This window comes from Megalobrama amblycephala, linkage group LG8 (assembly GCF_018812025.1).
Source record: "Megalobrama amblycephala isolate DHTTF-2021 linkage group LG8, ASM1881202v1, whole genome shotgun sequence".
Classification (NCBI taxonomy): Eukaryota; Metazoa; Chordata; class Actinopteri; order Cypriniformes; family Xenocyprididae; genus Megalobrama; species Megalobrama amblycephala.
Genome location: NC_063051.1, coordinates 20,710,280 through 20,722,352, shown reverse-complemented (window position 1 = coordinate 20,722,352; position 12,073 = coordinate 20,710,280). Strand labels below are relative to the sequence as shown.

Genomic DNA, 12,073 nt, shown 5'->3' with positions numbered 1-12,073 from the left:
TCAAAAATTTTAAGCACTGCAGAAAGCAAGAAAATCAAATTATCCAGTTTTGTCAAGCAGTGTGAACCTTTCGAATGTGTCTCGGTGATAACAGATTGCCGTGCTCAGGGAGGGATTTCAAATTAATTCATGGCTAAATTCAGCATTTTCCTTCTCGTATCTGCTTGTCTGTGCCTCATTCTTCAAATAATTTGCTTACTAGCTTTCCTGTCTCAATTTATATTTGAATTACAGGAATCGTCAATAGTCATCATCATGACTCAGTGTTTTAAATGGGTACAAACTTTTTGTTTGGACAACTGAACAAAGATTTAATTAGACCTAAGTTAGAATGTGATCTGATAGTGTTTTAGATTTTCCATATACTAGGTACAAGGATCAGGATTCGTAACTACTGCGGTAAGCCTTGAATCCCCCTCATGATAAGGCCAAACTCAATTCTTTGTTGGGGCAGTTATCATGTACATACACCCCACCCCCCTCCCTTAAGAACAGTGCCTCTGACTTCGCTGACACGACAAAAACACGCTTGTGTGTATATATATAGACACACATTAACACTTAATAACCTGACGCAGATGCTAAACTGGGAGTGTAATCACACACATCAACAAATATATTCCTGGCTTTTTGCACGCCCACCTCTTTTACACCCTTCAGTCTTGTTTTTTTTTTTCTTTTTTTTCCTGTAACACTGTGTAACTGCATTCAGTAAGTCCATCTGCTAGTTAACCCAAGTAGATGACAATTTTGCTGCTAAATTTGATAACATAGCCTCTTGATGCTAAGTACGATGTCAAGAGATGCACAAGGGTGTTTTTCATATCTCATATCCATATATATAGTATCAACTCTAAGTGAAACACGGTGTTATCTACACAATGCAGTGCGGGATTCAGACTGCTATTTGAGAAGCTATTTGATTGTGTAATTTAGCTCCTTGTCCACAGGGGTTTTCAGTGGGGATGATAAGATGTTGGTAAACAAGATGAAAAGAGAAATTACATTGTCCTGCTGTAATTTGGATAATATTTAAAAGACACTTGTGAAATGGAGCGGTGCAGGATTGCACTGAAGTGTCATTCACTGGAAAGGCAATCCCATTGAAGAGCAGCACAGGCACATTTTGTTTCTATTCGGGGTAATAGCGGGGGTTTTAAGGCACTTTGCAGTTCTTGCGCTCAGTGCTGTCTTTTGTGCTACGGTGTCTGTGTTTTTGCCCGTTGGCTGTGGGATTGGATGTGGTTGAGCTGAACTCTGTGTTGTGTCTGTTCACTCAGCTGTGCAGTGGGGAGGGTTTGTCTCTATAAATCCACCATAGGGCTTTCTGTCTGCCAGAGCCGGACAGTGAGATGAAGCAGCGGGCTTATTCCGCTATCTACTGTAACATCTCATTTAACTTCATATCCTGTTTCTACAATCATTCTGAGTCTGTCAGCAGAATCTGAACAACACCACTAGAAACACAAACACGACCATTCAAAAGTGGTCAGAAAGGTTTTTAAATGATTTTAAAAGAAGTCTCTTATGCTCACCAAGGCTGCATTTATTTGTTTAAAAATCACAGTAAACACTGTAATATTGTGAAATATTAATAACCTTTTTCTATTTTAATATATTTAAAAATGTAATTTATTCCTGTGAAGGCAAATCTGAGTTTTCAGCAGCTATTTCTCCTGTCTTCAGTGTCAAATAATCCTTCAGAAATTATTCTAATATGCTGATTTGGTGCTCAAGAAACATTTTTTTTATTATCATTGATGTTGAAAACAGTTTTGCTGCCTAATAATTTTTAGGAGACCATGATGCATTTTTGTTTCAGGATACTTTGTTGAATCAAAAGATCAAAAGAACAGCATTTTTTTTTTTTCATAACAATTTAAGTCTTTACTGTCTCTTTTGAACAATTCTTTAAAATTAAAGCATTTTTCTGACCCCAAACTTTTGAATGGTAATGTATGCACATTTTCTCTGGGGGTCCTTTTTTTACGAACCTATTGACTGATTGCTGATGAATAGGTCATCATGGCTTTAAGCCAGGCATCCCCTTAATGCTCTAAAGTGGTCTGGGCAGTTGATCACATGGGGACTGGGCCCAATATGGCTGGTCAGTGCGAGACGCAATGTCCTGGAAAGCCGTATTTGGCAGTGTTTATGGGACGAGGTTGAAGGGGGGGGGACTAAATCTCCGTAATGCTTTTGAGTGGTCTCCTGAGGCCCAGACCTGTTAAATGCCTTTTCCTCAATGTCAGTGTTCATCCACATGTCCCTGACAATCAAACACTCTTTGGTCACAGCTTTAAATTGTTCATTAGGCATTTAGGCATGGCTTGAAACCCATTATCAAATTGTTAATAAATCAGAATAAACTTTTTCTGACAATGTAGCTTATATGTAGGCTGTTCATAGTTGGCAAACAATGTAGCAGCTTGGTACATTAATTTAGAATATGGAGTCACAGGTGTATGATTATTAGCTTTTTAATGCTCAAACGATTCATTATAGATAAACATTGTACTGCATTGGCTGACTAGCTCTCTAACTAGCTCTATATTCACAATGTATTGAATTGTCGTGACCTGTATCATGTATTGTGAGCCCTAGTTTATATAAACTTCATTTTGTAAAAATGTATATTTATTTAAAGCTGTGGTCTGGAAGTTTTGCCTCTTTGTCGCCATCTCTGTTTGAAACCTGCAGTTGCAGTTATATGCAGAATTATTATCGTTACGTGCGTTGTGCATCGGCATGACTCAGTGCGGATAAATCTAATGTTTGGTGTCAGTCACCACATCGATGTGGATACTGTACTTCGGAAACACAGATTCTACATCTTGGAAGTATGACCAAAATAAGAATTTTCACCGGAAAATGTCATCTGAACAAGTAACATGTCTGCCACTTTTGTTCTGACCAACTGAGGGAAAAAACATTAGGCCTACAATAAATCGCACTGCCAACGGTGATTTAAATCTAACGATCGCTTAGCTCGGATCATGCCAACCGTGCAAATTATTATTACTGTTATACTTTGTGTTAACAACATCAACATTGCATGACTATGTGTATTAGTGTTTACCTGTAGATTTCAATTTCTGTAGCCACTCCGGCGTCTTTTGCGGGTGGATCTCCAGTCGTCACTGATGACTCTTTTCAAACTTTCTGGATTTCAATCCGCCATCAAAATGATAAGTTTAATTATTTCGGCTGCTGTGGGAAAAGGCTATAAATTATCTGCTACAAGCAGCATCCTCACATGATATAGCTACTAGCTGGGACTCCTTTCTTTCTTTTTACAGACGTGACGTAATGATGCAAAGACAAACGGCTGCATGCTCGAATTTCCTGCGGAAACCCACCAGTACCGCTCTTATTATAAAACATTATTACAAGCTTACCGTTGTGAATCGAGCTGAGGTAAAGAGATTTGAACACTGGCTGGTTATGTACTTACTCAAAAACTGATTTTGGATAATTTTTAATCAAAAAAAGTTACGGACTGCAGCTTTAAATTAGAATTTAAAAGAGTAATTTACCCAATTTATTATTGAAATAAACTCTAAACAGTATCAGCCCTAGCATTGTGATTATATCTGTCTGACCATACCAGTTTGTGTGGCTGCAGAACAGATTGTTTTGTAAACCAATCACAATGTTAGGAAGGTTTAGCAAAAAAAGGTTGTTGGTCCATGACTAAATAGTCATGTTAAACTAAATGATGAATTTCTTAAGCAAGAAACCTTGATTAGCATTATAAACGAATCTACACATAAATAAATTAAACCATTTGATATAACCTCTTCAAACACTTTGTAGCCTTACATCCATATTTAAAAACATGACAGCTTAGTACTTGAGTCATTTTTTTAAAGGTTAAGTAGAGATTGTCCTGTTACATAATGTCAGGTTTTGTGCTCCCTTTTATTCTTTCCTTTGAATTTCACCTTTAGAAAATATTAATATGTCCATCCAGCTTAGAAGTGGAATTTCAAGTGAAATAAATAACCTTTTTGTAAGAGGTAAAATCTGATTATGCTGTTTTGCTGTGGAGATGTTGCAGGCTTGATTTTTCCTCATGATTACTCAGGTGAATATATCCACAGGAATTCAGTTTTGCATGTTGCATGCTCTGGTGTGACTTAGCACACTGGTAGAGCCCACTGTATTGCTTAATCTGTGTTAAGATATTACCTAATTCGAACCTTGCAGTTTCAGGCAGTTAATCAGTGAACTGCAAACTTTGTCAAGGTATTAGCACTGGGAATGCAGGTCTCAATTTTCTAGCTCTTTTGTTTGTGTTGATGAGCTAGAAATAGAGGTGATGGTGTCAGGGCTTTTGGTCTTCAGGTGCAGATGAGCTCTGGAGGAGTGAAGAGTAGAGGTGCCGCTGGGCTGTTTATCTTTATGTTTCTCCCATTTCCTGACAGGTTAGAGTGTTAAATTGTTCTTATGCCCTGGTGCGTTTGTAGGCGAGGATTTTAGACATCAGGAGATTGTACCTGTGGGCTGTATTGAATCGGAAAAGAAAGGGAGGAGGTGATGGAGATGGTGCAGCTTTTGGGGGATGAGCTCTTTAGGTGGTAGTTCAGGTTGTAATGGCACATTTTTCGACTCCTATTGCTTTTTATTAACCACAACACCCTGGTGCAATGACCCACTTTTATGCTTATTCATTTTCAACTGCTGACACCGATAAATAGTTGTCCCTTTTCTTCAAACTGGATCAACTTTTTTATGTACATTTTTTTTCTCTAGAGTTGTTATACCAGTGAACAGTAATACACACAATAATACATATAAAAAATAAATCTTATCCTCCCCTTGCTCCCACTTACTTTTACACTTTTTTCAGTGTATTTAATCGGTCTTCTGGCAGACTACCAATATTGAAGCAAATGGTTCTAATTCAGCAAGGAATTATGGTATTGGGGCTGTGCAAGCAAAAACAGTGGCATATCAAATAATCTGCTTTTACTTTAGCAGATTAAAAGTAGTCAAAAAGGTTTCAAAGTGTCTTAATCAGGCACAGTTGTTCTAAAGGGAATGGTGAAGGGCTATTGTTTGGAGTGTATGCTGATCACTTACAGCCATGGCCTGCTCCAGGATCATACCAGCAGACAGTGATGAGAACAGAAGGCCATTAGCCTGCAGGCGCTCATTGAGCTGGTACGGAGTCAGACTATGCATCCTCAAGGAATCGATACAGGCTGCATCTCTAGCTGGGCAGGTAAGAGAAAAAATTGTAACATTTAGGGTTTAGAAGCAGAAGAAAAAATCCTGTTTTGTGAGAGGAAATTTTGAGGGCCATCCCAAAAAAGTATCTTTTTTGTCAACATTTTTCATATTTATATGTTACATTTTGTGAAATTCTTGATTTTTTTTTTTTTTTTTTCCAACAGTAACAGCCATATTTAGTATAAAAAAGTATAAAAACAAAAAGCAGAGTTTGCTGTGCTGTCTGTGATATATTTCATTTCTATGAAATATGATCTTAATACTAAAGTAGTAGAATAGACTCTGAGGTCATTTGTATGATTCACATGAAATTTGGCATGCAAAATCTGTTAAAACGTAACTACCAAAAGCTTCCATATTACTATTAATTGAAATTTAGCAATTGTGGTCATGTTTTCCACTTTTTCAATGTGATTGGACCCCAATGATTGCTGTTCTCTTTTATAAATGTGCTCTTCTAACCTTCAGCTTTGGGAAATTCATCACAAAATTAATTTCAAAAACTGTTTCTTAATGTCTCTCAGTCAGATACTGGCCGGAGGCATGACTGACGCTTTGTGATTACTGACGCAGCACTGTATTTTCGCACGGTGGAAACGACAGTCATAGCTATTGAGCCGCTAAATAACTCGTGACCGCATTCTGACCAGAAGAGCTGCTTACCAAGAAGCTAAAGGGATAGTTTCTGATGACTCAGCAATGTATTAGAACAAGCATTAGTCTAGTTTCCCCAGAGATTTACATTCTCATTAATATTCTTCTTTTAATACTGCATTACTCTAAAGAATAGGTTGATATCATAATTAAAGGATAAAGCTGGTTTCAGCACATTAGTCACTTAGTATACAATAAGAATAGCTATTTAGAGTCGATGTACAGTGTTTCCCATTGTAGACATTGTCCTAAGCCCCTTTTCGGCCTGTATGCTCAAATGAACACCAGCACTGTGGAAGTCATATTATTCTAGTGCACCACACTTTGATTGAAGAAAGCTCACTCTGTAAGGTCGTTCAGACTGCAGAGATGCCGTGTCCTAGTTTTTGTCTATCCTCATAACAGTACTGTGCATTCTAAACACTTTTCACTATATTTTCCTAGTACCTGTTTCCCTGAAAATGAGTTCTTCGCTGAAACTTGTTTTGCATGTTTTTGTAATATGATAAGGCTGTTTCATGCTTACCTGATTATCAGCATCCAGGAAAGAAAAAATAGCAAAAGAGTGCCTTTGTGTTTGTGCACTTATCTGTGGTTGATTTGTCCTAACTAAGACAAATGTGGCCTGTGTTTGAAGGGAGGCAGAAGGTAGGAAAATACAGGAAATTGATGAAACAAAGAAAGAAGGCAGAAAATAAATATAAAAGACTAATAGAGAGATCATCAATTTCTTTATTTATTTTTACAATCATATTCCGTTTTCATCCCTTTGGCTAAAGCCTTGTCTTATTCCAAAATGGTTGAAACCGCTTAACAAACCTGTGCTGTGTTCTAAATCGCCCCATATACCCTCATTCACTATTCCATTACTCGCCTAATATAGTCCATTTGAAGGCGTGAATGAAAACGAGTAAGTTCGGACACCGAGTATGCCGGAAGGGCTGCCGCTTTTGCATAGTTTGTGCTTGCTGTTTAATAATCTTTGAAACTGGCAGCTCCAGTAGTAATGAAAAGATATATCTTGAACTCTGTTGTGGAAACTAGCATGTATAAATCATAATTAAACAATTTAATAATAAATTAAATATGAATTTATACCTGTATGATATTACGCAGTAGCCACATTGGACCAGTGGTTTGGAAAATGGATGGATGGATGGATGGATGATTCAGCTGCGGACGTCATCTTCTGGTCAGACGCGGGAATTAATTAAACGCGCGACTCTCACAATGCATTATGTGTATTCTCTAGCTTTTGGACACTCGTTATTGAGGTGCATTGTGGGATTGAATGAGTACACTCAATAACGTCCACTATGGTTTCGGACACAGTACAAATGGATGTCCCCTCAAATAGTGCCCTATTTAAGGGTATAGGGGCGTTTTTTTTTTTTTTTTTTTTTTTTTTGCGGATACAGCCCTGGACTTTAAAGCTCTAGGGGTGTGAATCGAGACAATGTTGTCTACATTATGCATTTCACCATGCTCCTACTTGGGGGTAGTGAGGCGGTGCTGCCAGCTGCCCTGTCAAAGACTTGGGATAAATGCATTACGAGCACAGCAATAAGTTCACTTTGAGACCAACATGAGAGCATGAGCTCATCGTTTTAGACTGAATAGAGAAGGAGGGGTGAAGGGGAAAATGCCAGAAAGAGAGTGGACTCAGCTGCCAGAGATTGAAACACGCATATACACAAACCCAGACTTGGATTGGTCGCTTCACGGCAGACAGTATTACTTAGCAGTAATGAATTCAGGCTTAATTTGTGTTGTCCCCCTTGTCTTTGAGATAAACCATTAAGATAGACACTAAAAGATATTCAGTCAATGACAAATGGGTAAACAATCCTGTTTTATCATAATCACAAATCACAAACAGTGTAAAATATTTGAAGTCAGCAAATTTTATTTATGTAATGTGACATTTTACAGTGTAACAAGATATTCAGTAAGAAGAAAATGGCTTGATTTTATCCATCAGGAATTGATTGAATTGTGAAAAGTGAAAAAAGTGGAGCCTGGTCAAGGTTACAGTCAATTGTGCAGGATGTATTTCAGTATTTCCCAATGGTAACACTTTCTTTGTCCAATAAATGATTTACTGTTGTTGCTATAACTTTTATTACACCATTAATCAGCATTAAGTTATCATGTAGCCTCAAAATGTGTTATCTATATGGCTATTGATTAACATCATTTTCTATATCTGCACAACCTAGATGACGTCAACTGAAAAGGAAGCTCATTTCAGAGCCAGAGCGAATCATAGCATTTTGATGAAAGATTATGTACACAAACTTTTTTTTTCAAAACATTCATTTGGAATGACATGCACTAATGAATCATTCACAATAAAACCAGGAATATGTGTTAACAAAATAAATAGGGTAAGTTTTGATTGTATTTTGACTTTAGAGTTATATGAGAGGTTGAAGATTTTGCCTTTAAGACACTTCATCAAGGACCTAGAAAAGCAGCAATAAAAACTTGCCCTTATTAAAAGCCTGCCACAGATATTTAGTTAGTGAAACTAAATCAGTTTTTTTTATTGGTTTGTGGGTGAAGAATAGAGTAACATTCCAGAATAGTGGCTGGACACCCCCCTCTCCGCACTTGGCCGTAGGCTAAATACTGTTTCCAAACACAGTTTCACAAAAACAACACATTTGGACAAATGAGGACACTGTACTTCTTTCCTACACTTAGAACTAACAATTCTCTCTTGATGGAAACTATAATACCGTGACTGTCACTTCCCTTTCTCTATGTTGTTTTTCTTCCATTCACTGCTTTCTCTTTTTTCCTTTTGTCTGGCACTTGAAGTCAGTGGTCTCTGCTGTAGCACCTCTCTCAGTTGGCATTAATCAAATGCACAGCAAAATAGCAGTATGTTGGTAGCGTGTCTGTCTGTTCGCGCAGTTGGGGGCGGTTTTTGATCGTCTGCCTCTCGTGTGGTGTCCTCCCTGGGGAGCCAGACCTCCGTCTACCCTCGCACAGCCGTTTCTCCTTCAGCTTCTAGTAATGAGCACCATTGCTCCTTTTGTCTCTCTGTCTATCTGGTGTCTTTTCTGCCATCCATAACACATACATGGGCTTCATGCCTTGATGGCTCTTTCTCTACATTGGCTCTTTTATTTGTCTGGGTGTGGCGTGGTTCCATCTTCTATTGTTTTCCCAGTCTATTTTCTCTTCTCATTATATTTTTATTTTCTTTATCTTCTATGATTTCATTTTCATGTTCATTTTCTACTACAAGCGCTCATTCATTGTCTTCCTGAGAGGCACGTTTTAGTGGTTGTTTTATTATTCAGGAAAATTCTGTAGCTGTTTTCTTTGACCAAGACAAATGAGGTTCCTTCTCTAGCATGCAGACGCTTGTGCTGAGTGTGTGTGTAATGCGTTCAGGGTTTATGGGGGATGGCGGATATGCCAGAAGTGTGAATTGAAGATGTTTGTGTGTCAGGGAGTTTGATAGCACCTGGGAGTCGAATACTGACGACCGGAGAAGTGTCTGTTCACCTACCAGTAATGAACTCAGACTCACAGTCATGGGGGACATGAGGAATAGTGGGAGAATGCCAGAGACAAAGATGGGACAAATATGACTTCATTACTCTCCTAGAGGAGCTTGGGATCTGTTTAGTAGCATCATACTCTCTAAAGTGCAATTACCCAAACTTTTTGGTGAATAATAATTTTGTATTATAAGGGTTTGGTTTCATATGGACAAAAAAAGGTTGTTTGTAGTGTACTGTATATATATGTATATATGTGTATGTGTATATATACACACACACACACACACACACACACACACACACACATATATATATATATATATATATATATATATATATATATATATATATATATATATATATATATATATATATATATATATATATACACACACACATATACATATATATATTCTTTTTTTTTTCCTAAATATTTTTTTTTCTTATGTTAAGGTTTCTATTGGTCACTAATTTCAGTCTCTGCAAAACAAGCTGATAATGATATATTTATAATGTAAGTCCATGGATTCAAAACACTTTTGCTGGAATCGAAGACATATGATGCAACACGTTACTGATTGCTTTCAGTGTAGTTTCAATGCAGCACTGACTTTTCAGTAATTCAAAAATTGGTCAGTCTTTACAGTTTTTTTCTTTTTTCTTTTTTTCTTGGTTTCTTCCTGCTGCCTTATAGTTTCATTAATACATTCGAGCACCTCAAACGACCCAGTTTTTTTAAAAATGATTTTCCCACTCAGGAATGCATTTTTCTATTCCTGCAAATGCCACTTAGAGCAAAACAGTACTGAATATCTGCACGATCAAACCACATGCAGCACTGTATTGTCCAAGCCCTGTTGTGGTGAGAGCAATGCATAGTTCCGAATAATCTTGCCAGCATTGTGTTTTGAAGCTCCTTCGTCTACAACGGGGGGGATGACGACTGTCACCTTGTATGTAGGAGACGGATGAGCTCTCTTTGAATATCGCAGCCGGCAAGATATACCAATGAGACAGCCTGCTGTTACACATGGAGAGATCTGACAGAATGTAGCTCCAGCATTGTTGCGTTAGCTCGACGCTAATGCATAATGATCTGTAGAAAAAACAGTGCTGGCGATACCTTAAAGCGTTAAAGTTCAAATAAAGGTAAAAGCAACATAGCTGTCAAACAGGAGCGGCAAATACGCTTCCTGCTTGGCATGCGGGTACATCATTACTGCATTTTAATTCTTCAAAGGTAAAAAAAAGAAAAACGCATCTGCCAATCTCCACTCCAGCATTGTGTTTTTCTTCACTCTCCATTATCTCCACTTAGGAATGTAGATTTAATTTGAATATGCAAATTCTAATTAGGATTAGTGGGGTTTTTCATGTTCTTTTTTTTTAATTTCCACAGTTTGATAGTCAGTGTGAATAGCTAGACTGATCACTAGATTAGCATCTGAGTGAGGGAGCGCAGGAAAAGACAGAATGAGTGAATTAAGGGCTAGACGTCCTCTTCTGCCAAAAGCCCACCACAATAGTAGGGATAATTACTTGGTGCTTCCTTCCAACAAAACACGGAGATCCTTATATATCACGACTGCTAATTGTGCCAGTTTAGCCCTCACGCAGTATGATGGGAGGCTGGTGGCAGCCAAGTTGTCTTTGCATGTGATGATGATGTGGCATCTCTTAACACCTGCAGCTGCATCCATCAGAAGTGTTTCACAGCATTTCTCTCTGCATCCTTCCGCTTGCCCTCCCTCTGTTCTTTTATTCACACTTTTCCTCTCCTGAACCTCAGCTGCTCCACGTCCTGTCTTCCCCTGTGGCCCCGCCTCAGCCATCTTCCTGCCCTACATACTCCCAGCACCAGCTTCAATTAATATGAATGAGCTACAACCTGAATTAAACACTCCGTTCTCTCACATGCAACTGGGTTCAGTCTATCCCATGCATCCTATGGTAAATGATGACTATGGTAAACCAAAATGTTAGCAACCACATAGCAACTTTCCTGTTACCATCTACAACACTCTAGCATCATGCTTTAATGGAGCTCTTAATTATCCTGTAAATAATTCGTAAATTATAAACTTAAATTTCTTAATGTCATTCTATAGATGTTTCTTTGTTGTTTGGCACATTTTCCAGTTGTCCATCATCCTCTGTTCCAGCCCAGCAGTTTTCAATCACTCATTATAATGATGTCTGCTCCACCACACTCTCCTTCTTATGTATATTGTTCTCTCTGTGTTACAATGACCCAGTTAATTAATATCCTCCTAGTACATATTGCTCTTCAATTTGCCTTTCCCCCTTTTTCTCTTTCATACCCCCATCAGTTTCGTTTGCTTGTTCATTGCAAGCAATTAGTCTTGACAGGCTTAGTGCTATGCACCATTTGCTCCATGAAATGATTAAACAGCCTCAGACCTGCTTCATGCAATCACTATACTACACCCTTCTTGACCTTTTATTGTTTAAATATAGTGTCAGGAAGCAATTGAGGACTTGTTGGTGTCTAAGGTGTCTAAGAGTTCACAATGGGACACAAATATATACTTTAAAAAATCAAAAGTTGAAAACACATAAGGCAACCAGTTGCAGGAGATTTTTTTGTTTTTTGTTATATAAATTGAACTTTTTAATACAACAACAAGCTGAGAAAACTAAAAAAT

At 37.9% G+C, this 12,073-nt stretch overlaps 1 protein-coding gene across 9 annotated transcripts in view; it reads left to right on the top strand.

Moving 5' to 3' along the window:
- mast2 (microtubule associated serine/threonine kinase 2) overlaps positions 1-12,073 on the top strand; it is a 142,258-nt gene that overhangs the window by 64,422 nt on the left and 65,763 nt on the right. The gene's annotated exons all lie outside the window — the stretch shown is intronic.